This window comes from Monodelphis domestica, chromosome 4 (genome assembly GCF_027887165.1).
Source record: "Monodelphis domestica isolate mMonDom1 chromosome 4, mMonDom1.pri, whole genome shotgun sequence".
In the NCBI taxonomy this organism is placed as follows: Eukaryota; Metazoa; Chordata; class Mammalia; order Didelphimorphia; family Didelphidae; genus Monodelphis; species Monodelphis domestica.
This window is the reverse complement of record NC_077230.1, coordinates 378564909-378585962: the sequence shown is the minus strand read 5'-3', so window position 1 is coordinate 378585962 and position 21054 is coordinate 378564909. Positions and strand designations below refer to the sequence as shown.

General features: G+C 36.9%; 1 protein-coding gene across 1 annotated transcript in view; it reads right to left on the bottom strand.

Moving 5' to 3' along the window:
* The window catches only part of WASF2 (WASP family member 2), an 81987-nt gene that overhangs the window by 32926 nt on the left and 28007 nt on the right, over positions 1-21054 (bottom strand).

Here is a 21054-nt window from a genome sequence, read left to right as displayed (position 1 = left end):
GCTAAGTGACCCAAGTAGTAGAGCACAAGGCAAGGAGTCAGGAAGACTCAGATTCCGGAGTTCAAATCTATCACTCAGACACTAGTTGTGTGACCCTGGTAAAGTCACTCAACCTTATTAGCCCTTAGTTTCCTCACCTGGAAAAATGAGGTGTAGAAGGAAATGGTAAAACCATTCCAGTATCTTTGCCAAGTAAACCCCATATGGGGTCATGAAGAGTCAGATAAGCCTTTCAGCCAGACATCAACTCAAGGATTAGATTATCAAGTTTGGAATCATTAAGACTACATGTTGAAGTCTACATGAGCTAGGTGGCTCAGTGGATTGAGTCCTAGGTTCAAATCTGGTCTCAGACACTTCCTAGCTGTGTGACCTTACGCAAGTCACTTAAGCCCAATTGCCTATCCCTTATTGCTCTTTTGCCTTGGAACCAATATAAAGTATTGATTCTATGATAGAAAGTAAGGGTTATTTTTTTTTTAATTCTGGTATTCCTAAAGGAAGTAATACAGGCTAGGTGTTTTCAGATGAACAAGGAGTCATTAATCCAGCACTATATGTACAAGCCCAGGATGGGTGTTCATGAAAAAGCTGCTGATTCTATTTGACTTCCTTTACTGGGAATGAGGCTCAGGTCTCTCCATACTCTCATAGGTAGATAAGTGGCTACCAGACACTGGCAGAGAGCTAAGCTGTCTATGGACAGGCCAAGGAGTGCACCCCAATGGTAACTTAAACACAGTGGCAGTTTCAGAAATAAGGGAGGAAGGAGATAATCAGAACCAAAATTCCCATCAGGCTACTGAGTAAGTCTCATTTCATCCTGCCAACAGTCTAACTATTCCTTTTAATCTCTATGATGCCTTCACATTTCAAGCTTCTCTTTGCAGTATCTGCTCTCACCCTGGGCTGGAAAGGCCAAAAAAGAAACAGATTTTACAAAACTGCAAAAGGCCAGGGTAAAAAAGGTTGCAGAACAACAACAACAAAAAAAGAAAATTCAGCAGAATGTTTTGCTGACAGCTCAGGGCAATAGAGAAACATGCCGTGTGGCCATGGAGCAGTCAGAAGCAGCAGTCTGAGATTCAACTGTTCAGACCCCAAAACGAAGTAAGGAGAGAGCCCCAGCATTCACAACTGCATCAGAGCAATAGGGAGTGAGATTACAGAGCAAATTGCTCCGCAATTCCACATCCTCTATTCAATTCTGCCAGCCACAAAAAGGATTCATCCCTGAAACCGAGTCTCCTACTCTGATCAGTGATGGCCAAACCCTCAAAAGCTGAGGAAGAGTCCACAGCAAAAGACAGTCGTATGGAGACTCCCTTGCATGAGGGACCATTTTCCACTCATATCTGACGATTTATAAGGATCAATATTTAAAAAATGAGACCAAACCCCCTTCTTTCCCTGCCCATTCCTTTGAAGTCAGTCACTCTGGACTACAACCACTTACCACTCATTCCCCAGTAATGCCAAAACCACCAATCTTATTTAAATGCCTATTAGAATCAATAGAATGTTTTTGGTGTTGAAGTGATACAATGATAACTGAGACAAGTCATCCCTACCCTTAAGGAACTTACAATCAGATGCAAAGACAGAAATAATGATAAATGTAATAAAAGTTTGAACATGGTAAGTATACAGAGACTAGAGAGATATGAGGGAGATATTACCACTCTATAACAGGAATTTGAAGGTAGGATCCTATCAATCAATGATGCCCTTCAAGGGGTTTAAAACCTAGTTTGGGAAACATGACAAATCAATTTTAAAAATCCAATCCAACAAAATAGGAACTGCCAAAGGTCAGCATGTAATAAATTGACAAATGTAGGCATTAGGTGCTGTAAGAGTTTCAAGGAGGGAGAGAATTTTATGAGCTCCTTGGAAAGACTCTTGAGCAAGGTAAAATTTAGATACAGTGTGAAGGGGACAGGGCTTTACAGATGAAATAAGCTAATGAATGATAAGACAATTCAATTCTTTAAGGAGGCATTCAAATTTCACCAGTCCATCCAATCCATGGGAAGCACAAATATGTTCAAATAAAGGAGATGAGCCCTTTCTCTACCTGCTTAGCATAAATAGATAAGTGTATTATTTGCAAGGCTGAGATGCATATGTGTTACTGAGCAACTAGTTGTCCAGTTGCATGTGTCCAGATACTGTGAAATTCTTAAAGTTATATTAATTTTGATTTGCCTTAAAAAAATCAGGAAACTCCACATAATATATTTGAGAAGGAGAAAAGGTGTCATAAGATCAAATAAGGAGAGAATATTCTAACTCCAAAGAGGTCAGAAAAGATTATAATAAGTAAACGAATGCATCTGAATAGTCTATATAATCAACTGGTAAAGTCTTAAAATTGAGAATGATCATAGTAAATTGCTTGATACTAAATCAAAAGAAGAAAGTTGTTAAGACTCAAAAACCCAGACTAAAGAATAGAGTAACATTCAACCAATGGTCATGAGTTCAAGTGAATCTTAAATTTCTTCGGACGCTGCTTTTGATGAACCTATGTAAGAACAGTCCAAATTAAATAACCATGAGCATCACAGTTGGGCTTCTTGTCTACTAGCTCAACAGAGGCCAGAAGGTGAAAGTAAAGTGCTGCCCACCTTTCAGGATGGGCTAGGCAAGAAAATGTAAATAAACACTGTAAAGGAAACTGGCTTAACATGGACACTACTTGATATGCATATGTAAAGGAAGTTTCTTTACATACACATATTCATTATAGTTTTTTATTAGCTGCTTCTGCTAATGAAATAACAGGTCAGATTCAGAAAGATATGAAAGGCTCTAAGAGAAGAAATTCCTAAAAGAAAGCCAACCTGGGTCCCAAATTCCTCGCTTGCCACCAAGTCACTAATTATGTTTCCAGATGAGAACATACTGTTCACAGTTGAGCAAAAATTCAGTCTTATTCATTAAAGCATGGGCCTTCTTTGTATAATGGACCCTTAGGGAATGCCCATGGAGCCATTCTCAGAATGTTTTTAAATGCATAAAATAAAATACATAGGATTACAAAGGAGGTGGGTGTGGTATGTGTGGAAAAACCATGGACATAGCTTGACTATGTTCCTAGCAAGCCATTAAGGCTAATAGGAGGATAGACGGTAATATGCTGAGAATGATATAGAAGGGATTCATTCCCTCCACTAGTTAAGAAGTTGGACCAAACAGTGATGTAAAACTCAAATAGAAACAGAAGCCACTAAATTGTACATACAGGTGGGTAGCCTATTGACTCACATATTAATAATATTACCTCTTTTACAATTAATATTATGTTTTACTGTTTAAGTTTTTATTTATTTTCCTAAGCATTTCAACTTTTTGAGCACAGCTGGAGTGTCATGTTTGATACCTCTGGACTAGAAGATTTCAGAGGGACATTTAAATTCTATAATTCCTACCCATCCTTCAAGGTCCTCCTTATATATCATTTCATCCTAAAAGCCTTTCCCAAGCAGGAAGTAATCTCTTTATCATTAGATCTCAGCCAAATACCCTATTCTAGTCTAAGTATTAATCTGAGTGCATGTCTTATTGCCTCTATAAAATTAGGATGCATGAGAGGAAGGATAACAGGTAACATCTACACATTCAAACTTTTAAGTGCTCATTATCCACAGTGCACCAGGAAAACTACAAAGAAAATCAAATACAATACCTACCCTTAAAGTGCTTACAATCTACTAGATAATATAAAACATAAAAATTGATGCAAGAAAAGTACAAAGTGATATAACATCAGATGAGAGAGTTGCTATTGGAAGAATCCAGAAAGAAGATAGCATTTGAGCTATTGTGTCATTTGTCAAAGTGTGTGTGTGTGTTTGTATGTTTGTGTGTATTCTAAGCTCACAGAATATCAGCAAAAGCAGAGGTTGAAAAAAAGAGTATCTCTATTTTCCTCATCTGTAAAGTCACAGAGTTAGACTGGATAATCTCTAAAGTCCTCTCAAGATCTAAATCCAAGATTCCACAAAAGTTTAGTTTAGCTGTAGTATAAAGTATACCAACATTGTAGTTTGAAAGAGGATTAATTCTCTAAATCACTACTGATTAGAGAGATGCAAATTAAAACAACTGAGATACCACTCACATCTATAAAGTTGACTAACAAGATGGAAAATGACAAATGTTGGAGGGGATGTGGAAAAGCAGGGGGTACTAATGTACCATTTGTGGAACTATGAACTAGTTCAACCATTCTGGAGAAGTTTGTAACTACACCCAAAGGGCTATAAAACTGTGGATACCCTTTGACCCCACAATACCACTACTAGGTCTGTATTTCAAAGAGATCAAAGAAAAGGGGGAAAAAAAAAGATTTATTTCTACAAAAATATTTATACCAGCACTTTTTGTGGTGACATTGGTGCCAAAAAAAAAATCAGAAATCAAGGGGATGTCCATCAATTAGAGCATTGCTGAACAAGTTGTGATGAAATACTAGGTGTTCTATAATAAATGATGAACAGGATGGTTTCAGAAAACCTCAGAACTTATATGAACTCAGCAGAATAAAGAGAACCCTATACACAGTATCAGCAATATTGCAAAGATGATCAACTATGAAAGAGTTAGCTACTCTGATCAAGACAATGATCCAAGACAATTCCAAAGGACCCATGATGAAAGATGCTATCTACTTCCAGAGAGAGAATTGATGAACTCTTAAGTGCAGATTGAAGGATATTTTTGAAACTTTATTTATTATTATTGGGGTTTTTTTTGCTTTCTTTTGAAACATGAAAAATTTGGAAATATGTTTTGCATGACCTCACATGTATAACTGAAATAAAACGCCTTGGTTTCTCAAAGAGGGGGAAGGGACAGGAGAGAGGGAGAGAACTTAGAACTTGAAATGGTTTAAACTTCATTCTATAGGCACAAGAAAATTACTCAAAGCTTGGAGCAGTGGAAGTAATAAGCATTATAAGATTAACCAGATAACAAATATTTGTAGGGTGGATATGTAGGGAGAGAACATAGTGGCCAGAGATGTCAGGCTTTCAGGCAAAGGGTAATAAGAGAGAAATAGTCAAAGACTACAAGGTTAGGAGCACAGATTAGAATGATGAGAGTAGAGCAGAAATACAGCAATCAGAACAACAAGTCAGAGTGGAGGGAGAGATTATAGAATGCCTTATCAAGGAAGCATTTGTTGCATGGGAAGTTTGACTATATAAAAGAAGTCCTTTGCAACTCTGATTGTCTATGATAGTCATTCATTTTACTATTTGGCACAGTTAATTAATTCAAGATTTTCACCCTATGTATTTTGAGAGCAAAATATTCTTAAATGAACAATCCAAATTGTGGCTTTCTTAAAAAACACAATAAAAGAGGACAGTTGGGTAGCTCAGTGGATTGAGAGCCAGGAGGTCCCTAGTTTCAAATCTGGTCTCTGACACTTCCCAGTTGTGTGACCCTGGGCAAGTCCCTTAATAACCCCCATTGCCTAGCTCTTACCATTCTTCTGCTTTAGAATGAATATACAGTATTGATTCCAAGACAGAAGGTAAGGGTTTAAAAAAAAAACCAATTCCAACCCCAACCCTACTACAAAGGTCGTTTACAAGTATACTCATACTTCCCATCTTTATATAAAAGGGTGCCACCTAATTTTCCCAAGCAGACTATACATGCTAACACAAGAAAGTCTTCCTGACATATTTATACCAGAACTGAAAAAGCGTTAATGAGGATAACACACTGCTTCTCCCTCTCTGCACCCAACTTTAGCCAGCTGCTCAGGGGCCTCAAATGTTTCACTTTAAACAACATGAATACTCATCATTTGAAAGCACCAGCCTCAGAAAACCTGCTTAGCTCCTACTGTTTTTCAAATACTACTGTTTTCATAGAGGTGGGCATTTAAACTTCCATCATTTCTGATGGGTTACTTTTATCTACAATGTCCTGGAGAATTGCTTTAAGCTTAATTCCTTGGGTATTATTCAAGCTACCAAATCGTTTCACTAGAGACTTTTTTTTTTTTAAGAGCACCTAATCTTTTACCTCTGAAAGGCAGTGGTGTTTAGAGAAAAAATACAATTTGGCAACTAGGGCTTAGATTTGAGTCCTGGTTACACTATCTCAGAGGCCTTGGAGGAATCACATAACTTCTCTGTGCCTTGTGACTAGGCTAGGATTATAAACCAGAACTCTTGACTCCTATGCTCATGTTATCTACTGCTCTACTCATGAAATACAAGCATTTAAAAATATTGTTCTGACCCCTTTTCCTTAAAAGCACAGTTGTTTTTTCAAGTTAAGTTTGAGCTAAGATAATTATATCAGAGCAGTGTTTCCTCCATCTCTTTCTGCACATGGGGAATACTGAAAAGATAAGTCTTTTTTTAATTATTAACTGTAAATAGCTCATTAAATATAATCCAATTACTTTAATTGTAAAAAGGAAGTAATTACAATATGTACATGTATTCTTGCCTAGTAGATTTAATATCTTAAATTAATCTTTTCGGCATTAATATTTTAAATTAACCTTTGACATTAGAAAAATGTGAGGAAGTGATGTCTTTTTATGTTAAACAATATTTCATAGATCTTTGTTGTGATTTTACCCACAAACAGTTTGTGTAGTATCAACCCACTCACTCTGAAAAAGGTTTTATTGAATACCACCTGCCAAAATAATAATAATAGCAGCTCACACTTATATGGTACTTTGAGGTTTGAAAGGATATTCAGCTAGAAAGAACCTCCCAAGTTCATCTGGTCCAAACTCTCACATATCAAGAAGGCCCAAAAGTTGAGTACTTGCCCAAAGTCACAAATATAGTTGGTACAAAAGTTAGGATTTCAACCTGAGTCTTCCAACTTGAAATCCAGCATTCACTCTCCTACCAATAATACCCAATTTATGTCCAAAACTGTTCTACTATTGGAATTTTACACATTTTGTTTCTTCATTTCCATTTGTCTACTATCAATAAAGATTTTATGAGACATCCCAAAGAATGCTACTTTCTCTCTGGTCTTCACACCCTCAAGGACTGGCTGTTATCAGTTTCCCTAAGCAGCCAACTGACTGTTGGTTTTTTAACTTTCTTGGTGAGCAGGGGTAAATAAATTGCATGTCTAAATCTGCATGAACTGTTTTGAAAATGTGTTCTGCCATGGTCTGTGAACTAAAGAATTCCTATTAAAGGGGAGGGGAAAAAGCTTACACAGAAGAACTAAAAAGAGCTAACCTTGTTTTTATAAGCCCACATATACAAACTGAAAACTACCAACAGGAGTTACTTTAAGATCAAATCTGTACTTGGCATAATTAGAATCCTACTTATGTTCATATTGGGCTCTTTCCAAATTCTAGATAGCCCCAAGACCAATGGCAATGACTATGGCAATTACAAGTGTTTCAGGGATAAATATTAGGTCGACAAACATTATAAACATAGAATTATAGGATGTTAAATTAGAATGGACCTTACAGATCAAATCTCATTTGACAGAAAAAGAAATTGAGAATTGGAAGCTTGGAGAAGAGAAACTTGACCAAAGGAAACAAAACTAATCAGTAATAGAACAAACAATACTGAACCCCAATTTCTCAATTTCCAGAGTCCAGTATTTATAAAGCATTTTAGCTTCTAAGATGCAAAATACTAATTCAATTATGTATGTGATCACAACTCTCAAAAATTTTACTGAAATTGATTAACATACTGTTTGGCTACCACACTAATGAGCTAAAGGAGCAAAGATGACTTCCTCATTCTTCAAAATGAATTGACAAATCGGGCGTGGCTTAATGAGACAAACTCCTTTTATCCTATGGACTCCAATTGAATTGGATTAGCTCAAGACTGCATCAAGATAAAAATCCCATGCCACCTACATCCCCAGAGTCTCTTAAAAGAAAAGATGCAAATCCAGGTTACCACAGATGTTCTCACTTCAAGAACTTTCCCAAAATCCACCAGAGACTACCAGGAGAAATAGATCCAGGGGAGTATTAGACATGTCTACTCATGATTATGATTATGGGGAAAGCTGGTGATACCTAAAACCAAAATACAGCAATTACACAGGTAAACACCAAGCATTTATGGGTTCAAGGCAACTAAACTTCTTTTAAACTTTAAATGAAAGTTATATTGTGATAACACTGGTATTTTCATACAAAGCAGAACTTGTTAGATCAGCACTAGAAAGTTATAAAGGTAAGTGCTTCTGAATGCCTGTGGGTCTACAACTGCCAGGTTTTGATCTTTCAAAGAACTACCTTTTCTAGCAAAGGACAACAAAATGCCAAAAAAGCTACTGAATGGAAACTAAAGTCTCTGGTTCCTGTCCACGGAACCAAAAGTGGAAGCACCTCACACACACCACCCAAGAGGAAGATGATATTTATGTGGACTCTTGCTACCCCTTTGGCAGCAAATGCAATCTTTTTTTTTTTTTAAGGCTAAAGGGGTGGGCCTAGGACTTTCAACCAGACATTTAAGCAAGGTTACAGTTCCCCTGGCCAACAATTAAGTTCCCCTTTCTACTCTCCAAACATACCTGAATCCTAGTAACAATGAAGGGGGGTAGGGGGTAGGAGGGTTTGTACAGGTGGCTGACATTAGCCTTTGGAGGTTGTGTAAATCCTTTCTAGAATGTCTTAAAAGCAAAAAGTACAATCACCCATTGCACAATACCTAAACATGGTATTTGACAAGATGGGTCCCATAATAGGTTCACCCAAAGGAAGAAGTTCCCTTATTCAGTTTTGGGGGAGTATGGAAGAAATCAAAGAAATAAAACGAGGAAAATTTTTCTCCAGAAAGGCATGCTATGGCAGAAAAAGCATTTGACTAGCTATGCAATCTGAATTTTGGTCCTGACTATCACTCTCTTCACACATGGTCTAAGACAATTCACTTCCTCTTACTGAGCCTTCATTTCCTTCTCTATAAGAGGACTGAACTAGATAACCTCTGACATTTCCTTCCTGTTTAAAAAAAAAATCTATGATTCCAACAAGCCATTCCTCAATTGACAATAGGTCAAAGGATATGAACAAGCAATTTTCAGATTAAAAAAATCAAAGTTATCAATAATCATATAAAAATTTTCTAAATCACTTTTGATTAGAAATGCAAATTAAAACAACGCTGAGGTACTACCTCACACCTATCAGATTGGCCAATATGACAGACAGTAAAGAAAAGTGATAAATGTTGGATATGTGGTAAAATTGGAACACTAATATATTGTTAAGTGAAGTGAACTGATTCAACCATTATGGAGAGTAATTTGGAACTATGCCCAAAGAGCTATAAAACTAATACCCTTTGATCCTGATGCCACTACTGGGTTTATATACCAAAGAGATGTTAAAAGGCAGGGAAAGAACCTAGTTGTACAAAAATATTTATAGCAACTCTTTTTTGTGGTGGCAAAGAACTGGAAATTGAGGGGATGTCCATCAACTGGGGAATGACTGAACAAATTGTGGTACATGTTGGTGATGGAATACTATTGTTACAAGAAATTATGAGGATTTCAGAAAAAGCTTGGAAGATCTATATGAACTGATGCAAAACAAAATAAACAGAACCAAGAGAACATTATACACAGTTCACAGCAATTCGGTACAGTGATCAACTGTGAAAATTTGGCTATTCTCAGCAATGCAACTCAAAGACGTATGACAGAGAATGCTACCCACCTCCAAAGAAAGAACTGTTGGAGTTGGATGGATGCAAATCAAGGCATACTCTATTTCTCATCAATGTATTTATGGTTTTTGGTTTTATATGAGTGCTCTTATAATAATGACCAATATGATAATAAAAAATAAATTAAAATTTTAAAAATCTATGATTCTAAGATGGTAGCACTTCCCTAAAGAAAGTCATGGTATCACATTAGCCTCCCCCCCCCCCCCCCCCCCCCCCGTTCAAAAGAGAATAAGTTCTAACAATTCCTACCAAACTGGAAAGTCTTCAAAGACAAGCATAGCAATGAGTTATATCTATTGTCAAAGGACCAGTCCAAGTTTGAAGAAGTTTATCACTAAGTTGACAAAGTGATGAATTTTCTTAGCCATAGAGAATCATGAAGAGTAAGGAATCAATGGATTCGTGATTTGTACCCTGGGAATAGCTACAGCACTAAATTCATAGATCTTTCAAAGTACTAAAGATTAGAGAAAGTATAAACAAAATCATACTGGATGCACAAAATCACTTATGTTTATATATTTTATCTTGGGCGATCAGACCCAAGAGAACCAAATGTCACTTTATGCCCATTGCCTTAGTCACCCTTACTCCCTGTTCTGGGGAGCCAAGATCTGTGGGCTTCTAGTGCTATTCCTTGAGGAATAGGAGTAGCAAACTACTGGAGTTAATCTGAAGGTATAACAGGCAACTAGGCAGTTCCAGGTAGAGCTTCCTAAAAGCAGGCCAAGTCAAGAATCAATGCTCCCTTCTATATTACTAAGTCCAATAACAGAAACCAGATGTCCAACTTGGGATATTCACTTAAATCTAGTGCTTAGGATGTGAATGCACTATGCTGATGAATATAATACAGTGCCTGCCTTAAGGACGTTAAATTCTAGTAGGGGAGACTTAGAAGGGATCTCAGCAGACATGTAGTTCAATTCATAACATAACTGAAAGGAATTGCTACTATAATATATCCAACAAACCCAAGGATTCTTTACCATTTTGTGTCATGACTCTTTAGCAATGGTGAAGCCTATGGATCCTATCTCAAAATAATGTCCTTAAATAACTGGATGAAATGTTAAGTAAATATGTAATTTTTTCCCTGAATTCAAGAACTCCCTGAAATCTATCCACAAGTCTCTAAGAGATATCAAAGTTAAGAGCCCCTGTGTAATCTAGCCTCTACCTGAAAAAATTTCATGAAGAGAGAACCCACAACCTCTCAAGACAGCCCATTCTACTTTTGGACAGATCCAATTGTTAGTTTTTCCTGACAGCAGGGCTCAATTGACCTTTTTGTGATTTCTACTCACTGCTCCTAGTTTTCCTTTATGGGCCAAACACAACTGTAATTCCTGATATATATATACATATATCTTGATAGCCCTTCAAATGCTTTAACTCAACTATCAAGTCCTGCTTCTACCCTCTCCTCACCCCAACCCCTGGCTTCTCCTCTGCAGGCCTGATCTTCAGGCCCGTTAACTTATATGACATGAATTCATGGCCTTTGACCATCCTGAATACGGTCAGTCCCTCACTATATCATGGTTCACTTATCAAAGATTTAAAAATATATATGTATGTATACATATATAATTCTGTAGCATGGAGTTTTTTTTGCTATATTGCAGGATTTTGTGGATGAATACCATACTGTACACAATGTAAATGAAGTACGCCACTAGGACTTATGCAATTTTGCCAACATGAGATTATACATGGCACACTGTTGACTGAAAGGCAACCAACCACAGCACTGTGTTCTATGTCCTGGGCCCTGATTGGCTCAGTATTTGTAAGAGTGTGGGAAAAGTTTATAGGAGAATGGGAAGGGTTTACAAAGCCTTAAAATATATATAAATAACAAAATAAACATAATGCCGCTACATTGCAGATTTCCACCTAATGCCGGGGTCTCTGGAACATAACTCCTGCAATAGGTGAGTGATCACTGTACCATCCTATGAATACTTTCTAGGTTATCAATGTCTTTTAAAAGCAATTTGTTTCCAATTAACAAAAATCTATTTTCTCTCCCTGCCACTTCCCTCCCCAATTAAAAAAAAAAAAAGAAGAAGAAACTCCAGGAGCAAATATGCATAGTCAAGTAAAACAAAGTCTCTCATTGTAACATGATTCAACAATTACTTGGAATCATGGATAGTCATTATGTTGATGAGATCTCATTCTTAAATTTTCCAAAGTTATCTTTACAATGTTGTTATTGTATAAATTCTTCTAATTCTGTGCACTTCAGTTTATACAAATCTTTCCAGTTTTCTCCAAAGCTATTCCTTTCATCAACTCTTAAGAGTACAGCAGTATATGACAAATTTGATCAGTCATTCTCCAAATTATAAGCATTTATTTTCTAGTTCTTTTCCCCCAAAAAGCTGCTATTTTTATACACATAGGTTCCTTTCCCCTTTCTTTGTGCTCTTTGAAGAATAGGCTTACTAGTGGTACTGGATTAAAAATACATCACTGGGGGCAGCTGGGTGCCTCAGGGAATTGAGAATTAGGCCTAGAGACAGAAGGTTCTATGTTCAAATGTGACCTCAGACACTTCCCAGCTGTGTGATCTTAGACAAGTCACTTGACCCCCATTGCCTAGCCCTTAATGCTCTTCTGCCTTGGAACCAATACACAGTGTTGATTCTAAGACAAAAAGTAAGGGTTTAAAAAAAAAAAGCCATCATCTTCAATAAATGTCTTCATTTCTTTCCTTCTCCCTCTCTTAATTCTCTATAGTCTGGCTTCTGACCTCATCATTCAACCAAAATTATTCTCTTCAAAATTACTGTCTTGTAATTAATACAACACCTTTTCCCATATCTCTTTTCTCTAAGTTTTCATGACATTACTCTCATCTAGCTCTCTTCCTTCTCAGTCTTCATTCAAGTCAAGCCCTCAAGTTCCTGGGTTCTCATTCTATATTATTTAATTTGGTGATCTTGAATTGGCTCCCATAGATAAATACAATTATCTTCTTTATGCTGATAATTCTCAATTTTACTAATCTACCCCTAACCTCTAGACTCCAACACTGTAGCATCTCCAACTGTCTATTACACATCTTGAAGGAGACGTTCTATAATTATCTCAAATTCAACATGCTCAAGCTCATTGAATTCTTTCTGTCCAAATTTCTTTATTACTGTCAAGGACACCAACATTCTCCAAGTCATCCACCTAAATATCATCTTCAACTCCTCACTATCTCTAACCTCATCTCCATATCTAATCTGTTGCCAAGTCCCAATGAATTAACTTTGTAACATCTCTTGCATATTCCTTCTTCATTCTTCTGATACTGCCATGCCCTGATGCAGTTCCTTTATCACCTCACACTTAGAACAGCCTGCTGGTGGGTATACCTGTCCCAAATCTCAGTCCACTCTCCATTCAGCTATCAAAACGATCTTCCTAAAGAGGTCTCACCATGTCATCCCTGTTCAATAAACTTTAGTAGCTGCCTATCATTTCCTAGTAATAGAAAATATATAGAAAGTCCTGCTTGGCATTTCAAGCCCTTTATAATAGAAACACACACTCCCCCTCCCCCATGTTCCCAGTCTTCTTATACCTTACTCTCCAATACCTACTCTGTATTCTGTCATCCAATTACACCCTATATCCCAAATAATCTTCCTCATCTCCAGTCCTTGGCTTTCTTAAAGTCCCAGGTAAAATCTCACTTTCTACAGGAAAACTTTCCCAAACCCTCGTAATCTTGATGTCTTCCCTTTGCTAATTATCTCCCCCTTTATACTGTATTTATCTTGTCTTAGCTTTCATGTAGCAAGAGCAGGCACTATCCTTTGCTTTCTTTGTACTCCTAGTGCTTAGCATAGTGTAGGCACTTGGGCATAATTTCAAATTATTTTCTGGAATGGCTAGGCTCACCGATAGTACATTTATGTGTTTGTCTTTCCACAACTTCTCTGACATTTGTCATTTCCTTCCTTCCTTCCTAATTTCATTAATTCAATGGGTATCAATGTTACTCTTAAATCAGCATACACAGAACTGAACATCAAAATGAGGACTGACCAAGGCAGATTACAATGGTACTATCACTTCTAGTCCTAGATTCTACCATTCGCCTCTCTTAATTTAGCCTGAGTTTGTATTGTCTAGAGGAAAAGCATGGCATAAAGGATAAAGTACTGAACTTGGGGGAAATCAGGAAGACATGAGTTTAAATCTTTCCTCTGACACTTACAAAGCTGTGTGACCCTAGACAAGTCATTTAAACTCTGTGCCTTAGTTTCTCATCTGCATAATGAATTGACTCAATTATTCTTTAAATTCTCTTCTGGCTCGAAATCTGTGAACCTTTGCATTAAGCCTTTTTAGCAGTCATATCAACCGGATTTTTTTTCTCAGAACTCCTGTCTAACCATATCTCTCCCATCATGTATTTATGATGTTGATTTTTTGGTACTGAAGTGTAAGATTTTACCCCTTCTATCTCTATTGAATTTCTTCTTATTAGACATAGCCCAGTGCACTAACCTGTCAAGATCCTTTTGGGTCCTGTCATCCATCATGTTGACTATCCCTCCCAGCTTAATATACCAAACCAATATGATGAGTCTCATTTGTGCTTTCTTCCAAGTCACTGATAAAAATGATAAGCAGTTTAGGAACCAGCACAGATCCCAGGAGCACTCCACTCAAGACCTTCTGTTACTCTGGCATAGACACCAAGTCTAGCCATCCAACCAGTTTTGAATCCATCTTATCTTATTCTTATCTAATACATATCTTTTCCACAGTAAGGTAATAAGATTATTTAAAGAAACAAAACAAAATCTTATTATCATTAGGGCAGCAATTAGAGCCAGGCCTGGAAATAGGAGGTCTTGGGTTCAAATATGGCCTCAGATACATCCTAGCTATGTGACCCTGGGCAAATCACTAAATTCCCATTGTCTAGCCCTTATTGCTCTTCTGCTTTGAAACTGATATTCAAGGTAAAGGTTTATTTTTTTATTTTTTACTAAAATCTAAGTAAATTAAATCCTCTACAATATTTCCCTCATCTACTAATAATTTAGTAATCCTGTCATAAAAAGGAAATAAGGTTAGTCTGTCATGACCTGTTGTTGATAAAGCCACAGCTCTCTTAAGTCACTATTTCCCTTTCTAGATGTTTGCCAACCATCTCTTTAATAATCTATTGTAGGATTTTTCCAGGAAATAAATAGCCTCCAGCCTGCAGACTCCACTTTCTTCTTCTTCTTCTTTTTTTTGTAAATCAGGGAATGCAGTTTTATCCAAAACTGTGTGACCTTTCCTCTTTCCCATGGTCTTTCAAATGTTACAACAGCAGTCCCATCTGCCAGCCCTTATCTGAAGATGCCATTTATTTGGGCCAGGTGACTTGGCACTTCTCAATGGAGACAATGCTCTGTTACTATCTCATTACTTATCTCACTGTTACTCATTCTCCTTGACAGAGAACACAGAAGCAAATTATGAATGAAGAAGAGTGCAGCCAATGCTTGGGTGTCAACTTTTGCCCTCTTTTTCCTCTTAACCTGGCTTTAATGATCTTCTTTGTACTCTTCCCCAAATTTCTCTGCTGATCACCAAGAGCTCTGTGCTTTGGCATTCCTGATACTGTTTTTGCAGAGCCCAGTCAAGAACTTACATTCATCCTCAGACTAAGCCATATAAATTTCTTTTAAAAATCTACATAGGTTGGTGAGATCCCTGTGTATCCACATCAGTCTCTTCACACAAATCCTGTTTTTCAGTTTCAGTGGAATTATTTCCCCATGTGTCTTTGGAATTCCATTCTGAGGCACATCCCCTATTTCATCCCAGGCCGATTTCTCCAGTAACATTTTAGTCCATGTGATTCTACTTAACTTTCCTCTGAATCCTTGGAACTCTTCTTTACTAAAAATCTAGAGTACCTATCAGCAAATGCCCAGACTTCTTTTCCTTATTTGCCACAAATTCAAGGAAAGGATAGATACTTTCCATCCAAAGGATGGAATTGTGAAGATGGGATTAACTCTCCCCTGCCCATTTTTAGATTTAATCACCAGAAGCATATACACCACACTTATCCTTAAGTGGGGGTGGTCTGTGACCCACATATGTGAAAGTGGGTGACAAATCAGAAATCACCGACTGCCTCCTGGGCAGTCCTAAGGAAAACTATAAACTATAATTTGTCCATGTAAAAATAGAGGAAGGCACAGGAAGTGAGGCAAAGAAGCCTCTTTAAAAAGTAGTTATAGGGGGCAGCTGGGTAGCTCAGTGGATTGAGAGCCAGGTCTAGAGACAGGAGGTCCTGGGTTCAAATCTGACCTCAGACACTTCCCAGCTGTGTGACCCTGGGCAAGTCACTTAACCCCCATTGCCTAGCCCTTACCACTCTTCTGTCTTGATTGATTCCAAGGGTTAAAAAAAAAAATGCTTAGTGTGTTAGGTTAGATATCTTACCCTATCCTCTCCCTAATTCCTTACTTTCACCTTTCTCCTTTTGTAAATAAACTACCATTAAAAAAATCATTTGGAATTGAGTAATAATTCCTGGCGACCATACTCTTAAATCATTTAGTCCAACCCTTTAATTTTAACCCTTTACATTCTGGCCTTTACAGAATGAAATATAGCAGAGTGGTAGAGAACTGCTAGGATACACATTGCCAGAAGAGAAGTGTTCACTCAATCAGATATTTTTGCTCAACTGCTATTCTTTGTCATCAGGGGCAATTGTTCCCTGCCAAAAATTACTGATCTAAAAACAAAAGACAATGATTAAAAAAAATGTTTTAATCAATTAAACTATTAGATAGAGGAAACTTCAAGTAATGGAGGACTGGCTCACAGGTTCTCTTTGAAGAGGCAAATACAAAAGATGACAAAATCCAATCCATTAACAAACAATTATTAAGAAACTACCATATTGAGGGCAGCTGGGTGGCTCAGTGGATTGAGAGCCTGCCTAGCCCTTACCACTCTTCGGCCTTAGAACCAATACACAATATTGATTCTAAGATGGAAGGTAAGGGTTTAAAAAAAAAAAAGAAAAAACTACTATATACCTGGTATATGATACTAAACCCTGAGGAATACAAAGACCAAAATAAAAAAATCCTTGCCCTTAAGGAGTTTATAATCTAGCAAGAAGAAAAAACGTACATATATAGATATAAAAAATAATAGAGAATAACTTGGGGCAAGGCACTATCAGCTGGAGAATCAGAAAAAGGCTTCAAGTAAAATGTGATAAAAGGTGAAACTCGGTGGCTCAGTAGATAAGAGTGACAGGCCTAGAGACAGGAGGAGGTTCTCAGTTCAAATCTGTCCCAGACACTTCCTAGCTGTGTGAACCAGGGTAAGTCACTTAAACCCCAATTGCCTAGCCTTTACTGTTCTTCTACCTTGGAACCAATACACAATATTGATTCTAATACAGAAGGTAAGGGTTTTTAGAGTAAAAAAAAAAAAAGAAAAAGTGATGTTTGAGCTGAACCTTGATGGAAGTTAAAAGCTTAGGTGTAGAGTTGAAGAGGGTAAAGAGGGCAGCTAGTACAAAGGGAAATATGAGATTCCATGTCTGAAGAACAACAAATGAGGAAAATAGTTCTGGCTGGACTGGAATAGACGTGGAATGATATGAAATAAGGGTCAAGTTGAAAAGAGTTTTAAATGCCAAACAGAGAAGACTATATTTGATCCTAGAGGTAATAGAAAACCACTGGAGTTTATTGTGCTGGGGAATATCATGGTCAGATCTACACTTTAGGAAAACTGCTATGTGGAGAATAGATTGGAATGGAAAGAGTCTTGAGGCTTGAGACCAATTAGAAAGCTATTGTAAGATCTAGGCAAGAGATGATTAGGACCTAAACTAAGATGGTGTCTGTGTGAATAGAGCAAAGGGAATGAATGCAAGGAATATTGTTAAGATAGAAACAAAAAGATATTATTGGTTATATGGAGTAAGAACCAGGTCTCAGGAATGACCCTGTATAACTGGAAGGATGATAGATAGTGAGCTCAGCAGAAATAATGAAGTCTGGAGGAGAAGTAGGTTTAAGAGGAAAGATAAACTTCTATTTTAGAAATGTTTACTTTAAGATGTCTATGACCCAGATTGAAATGTCCAATGGGCAGCTGGTAAACTCCATAATAAGCTCAGGAGAGAGCTCAGAGCTGGATATATAACACTAAGAGAATCATCACTACTGAAACAATTATGCCATTGTGGTTGATGAGGTTATTAAGAAAAAGTATTAAAAGAAAGACAAGGAAAAGGCCAAAGACAGAATCTTGGAATACAATAAAAGTTAGGGGGTATGTTGTAGCAATGACTGAGATTGTAGTCTGGCAAATAAAAGGAGAACTAATAATTACAAAAATTCAGATAAGGAAGAGTATAAAAGAAGTGAGGTGATCAATTCTGTTAAATGTTGCAGGCAGTGTCAAAAAGGATGAAAACTGGGGGGGGAGGAGTCATTAGATTTGGCATTGAAGAGCTCATGGCAATTTTGGAAAGAGTAGCTTCAATTGAGTGGAATGAAAAGCTAGATTACAGATGATTTAGAAAAGAGTGAAAGATAGTAGAACCATCAAGTATAGATGGCTTTTTCAAGTAGTCTGTCTGAGAAGGGGGAGAGAGATTGGGAGATTGGAGTTTGGAGAGGGAGATGACAATGGGGGAAATCTGCTACAGAAGATAGATAGGGATGGGATGAAAGGATCATGGAGAAGGAGTTAGCTTTGGCAAAAATTTGGTCCAATTCTTCAGCAGAGACTGGAATCAATGAGAGATGATATCAAAGTGTTGTAAGATATAGAGAAGGGGAAAAGAGGAAGTTCATGGCAAAATAAAGTACATAGTAAGATCCTTCCTTGTCACAACTTCCTGATTTCCTTGTCACAACTGTGAGGGTGGGGAGAGAAAAGAAAGTATGGAAGAGTTGCTGTGGTGAGTGGGACAGACAAGCAATTGAATTAAGATTGTCTTGCTGTAGTGAGCAACCAGTTGAGATTAGATGATAAATCTGTAATGGAATAGTTAGCATGGTTGAATGACTCCAGCTCAAATGGAGAGGAGAACTAGAAGTTAAGAACAATCCAGGATTGTGGTGTGGCAATATATGACCTGAGATAATACAGGTGAACAAGGGATGGGAGAATAAAGTAGAGTTGAACTGATAAACTAAAATGCTGGAAACGATTGAAACCAAGGTGGATGGGATGGCTTTTAACAGTACTAATAGAGAGAGGAATTGTAGGTCTCAATAAAGATAAAGAATCCCAGTTTTCCTGAAGAGGAATAAGGCATAAGGCACAATAAACAACATCAGAGGTTCTAGTCAGATAAAGGAATTTCAGAGTCTTTGGTACCACTGTGGATGATGGCAAGATCATGGGTATGCCTATCCCTGTTGGTTTTATCATGCATCCAAAGACAACAAGAAACATCATTTCATGGGATATTTGATCACTTCATGTTGCAGTTCTCATAATAATTATATATAAAAAGAGTGCCATGAAAATAACTGCAGCTTATATATACTTGATGGAATAATGAGAAGGTAAAAAATTTCTATGAAGAATTTGATAAGACCCCCTCAAATTAAATCAACATATATTTTGACACTTGGATTTCAATTGAAACACAGGCAAAGGAAAGGATGGTATGGAAAATATACTGTAAAATGTGGTTCAGGAATAAGAAATAAGAAAGGCCAAGGATTTGAAGATTACCAACCAGAAGTCTCAATCAACAAGTCTTTGTGTCATAAAAATTTTCTTAGGAAAAAAAATTTAGGAATACTGGAAACAGTAAGCACCACATAAAAACATAAGAAATGAAAATGACTAATTTTAACAGAAAAGAAACAACTTCATTACTGATGTAGAATCATTCCTGAATTAGCTGCATGATTTGTCAAAGATCAAAAACTAATACAAAACCAGGATAAAAATAAGAAAGAGTTGACATACAATTTTAAAACTCTAATGAGCCTTAAACAAGCTTATGATGCCCAATAATAGAAAATGGATGGAAGAAAGGCTATCAACACTAATTGTAACAATTTCATAAAAGAAGCTTAACTGATGCATTGCCCTCCCAATATTATTATGAAATATTGTGAAAAGTATTCAGTATAATGCATGGCACATTATCTAGGCATTATCTAAATGCTTATTTTTCCCCTCTCCTTTTGCTAGAGAGATGGGGAACGAGTTGGGCAGAATATAGCATATAATCACTGTGTTAGTTGCTTTTCTTAACTTTTTATTTTTAATGGGAGCTAGTTCAATCTCAGGAGGATATTATATTCAGAAATAAATATGACTATAAAAACAAAAGGTATCAATAAATCTTGATTTTAAAAAGAAAGAAATTTAACCAATTATCATAACAAAGAGACCAAAAAAAGCCCTAGAACTACCTCAGCTATCCAACACGTGATCTCTCTGCCAAAAAGCAATGGCAGCCAAGAACAATATTGGTTTAGAATATAAATTCGTTTGTAAAATCTCTTGAAAAAATGTGGTTGAAGATTACGAGCAGAATCACCTCATAAAACAGCAAGAGGTAATGGATGGGAAAGGCAAATTTAAAAGAAATATAGCAGGAGATCCAACTAACCAAAAGCTATGGGTACTTAAGGATAAAACTAGAAGTATAACAAAAAGATCTGTAAAGTTTTGTTGTTTTTATCTTTTAACCTTGCTTACCATCTTAGAATCAATACTGTGCATTGGTTTCCAAGGGTTAGGCAATGGGGGTTAAGTGACTTGCCCAGGCACACAGCTAGGAAGTATCTAAGGCCATATTTGAATCCAGAACCTCCTCTCTCTAGGCCTGGCTCTCAATCAAATGAACCACCTAACTGCCTCTGCCCCACCCAGTTAAAAAAAAAAACAACCAAAAAACAGATGCTTTTCACCACTGAAAACAGAGGAGCCATGATATTTGGCCTTAAGATCACAATCCTAAGTGTCCTGGCAGAGGAAGTAGAAATGGCACCAAGAAAATAAACATGGTGAAAATAGCTGAATAAGTATCAGCATGCTAGAGTTCTAAAGGACTGATTTTCAATATGATTCACTTGGGAAAAAAAAACTAAAACATTATCATTACTAAAATTAAGTGACTAGGAATATGAAAAAACTACCAACTCATTCAACTACTTACCAATATATATGAAAAAATTTTTGAGAATAATTTATACACATACTGTTGGAATAGGTAGGTTTTCACAACAATATGCTCCAGCAAACCAATCTTTATGATCACATAAAGGTAAGACTAAAAATAAAGGCTGCATTACACCAGTTTTCTGAC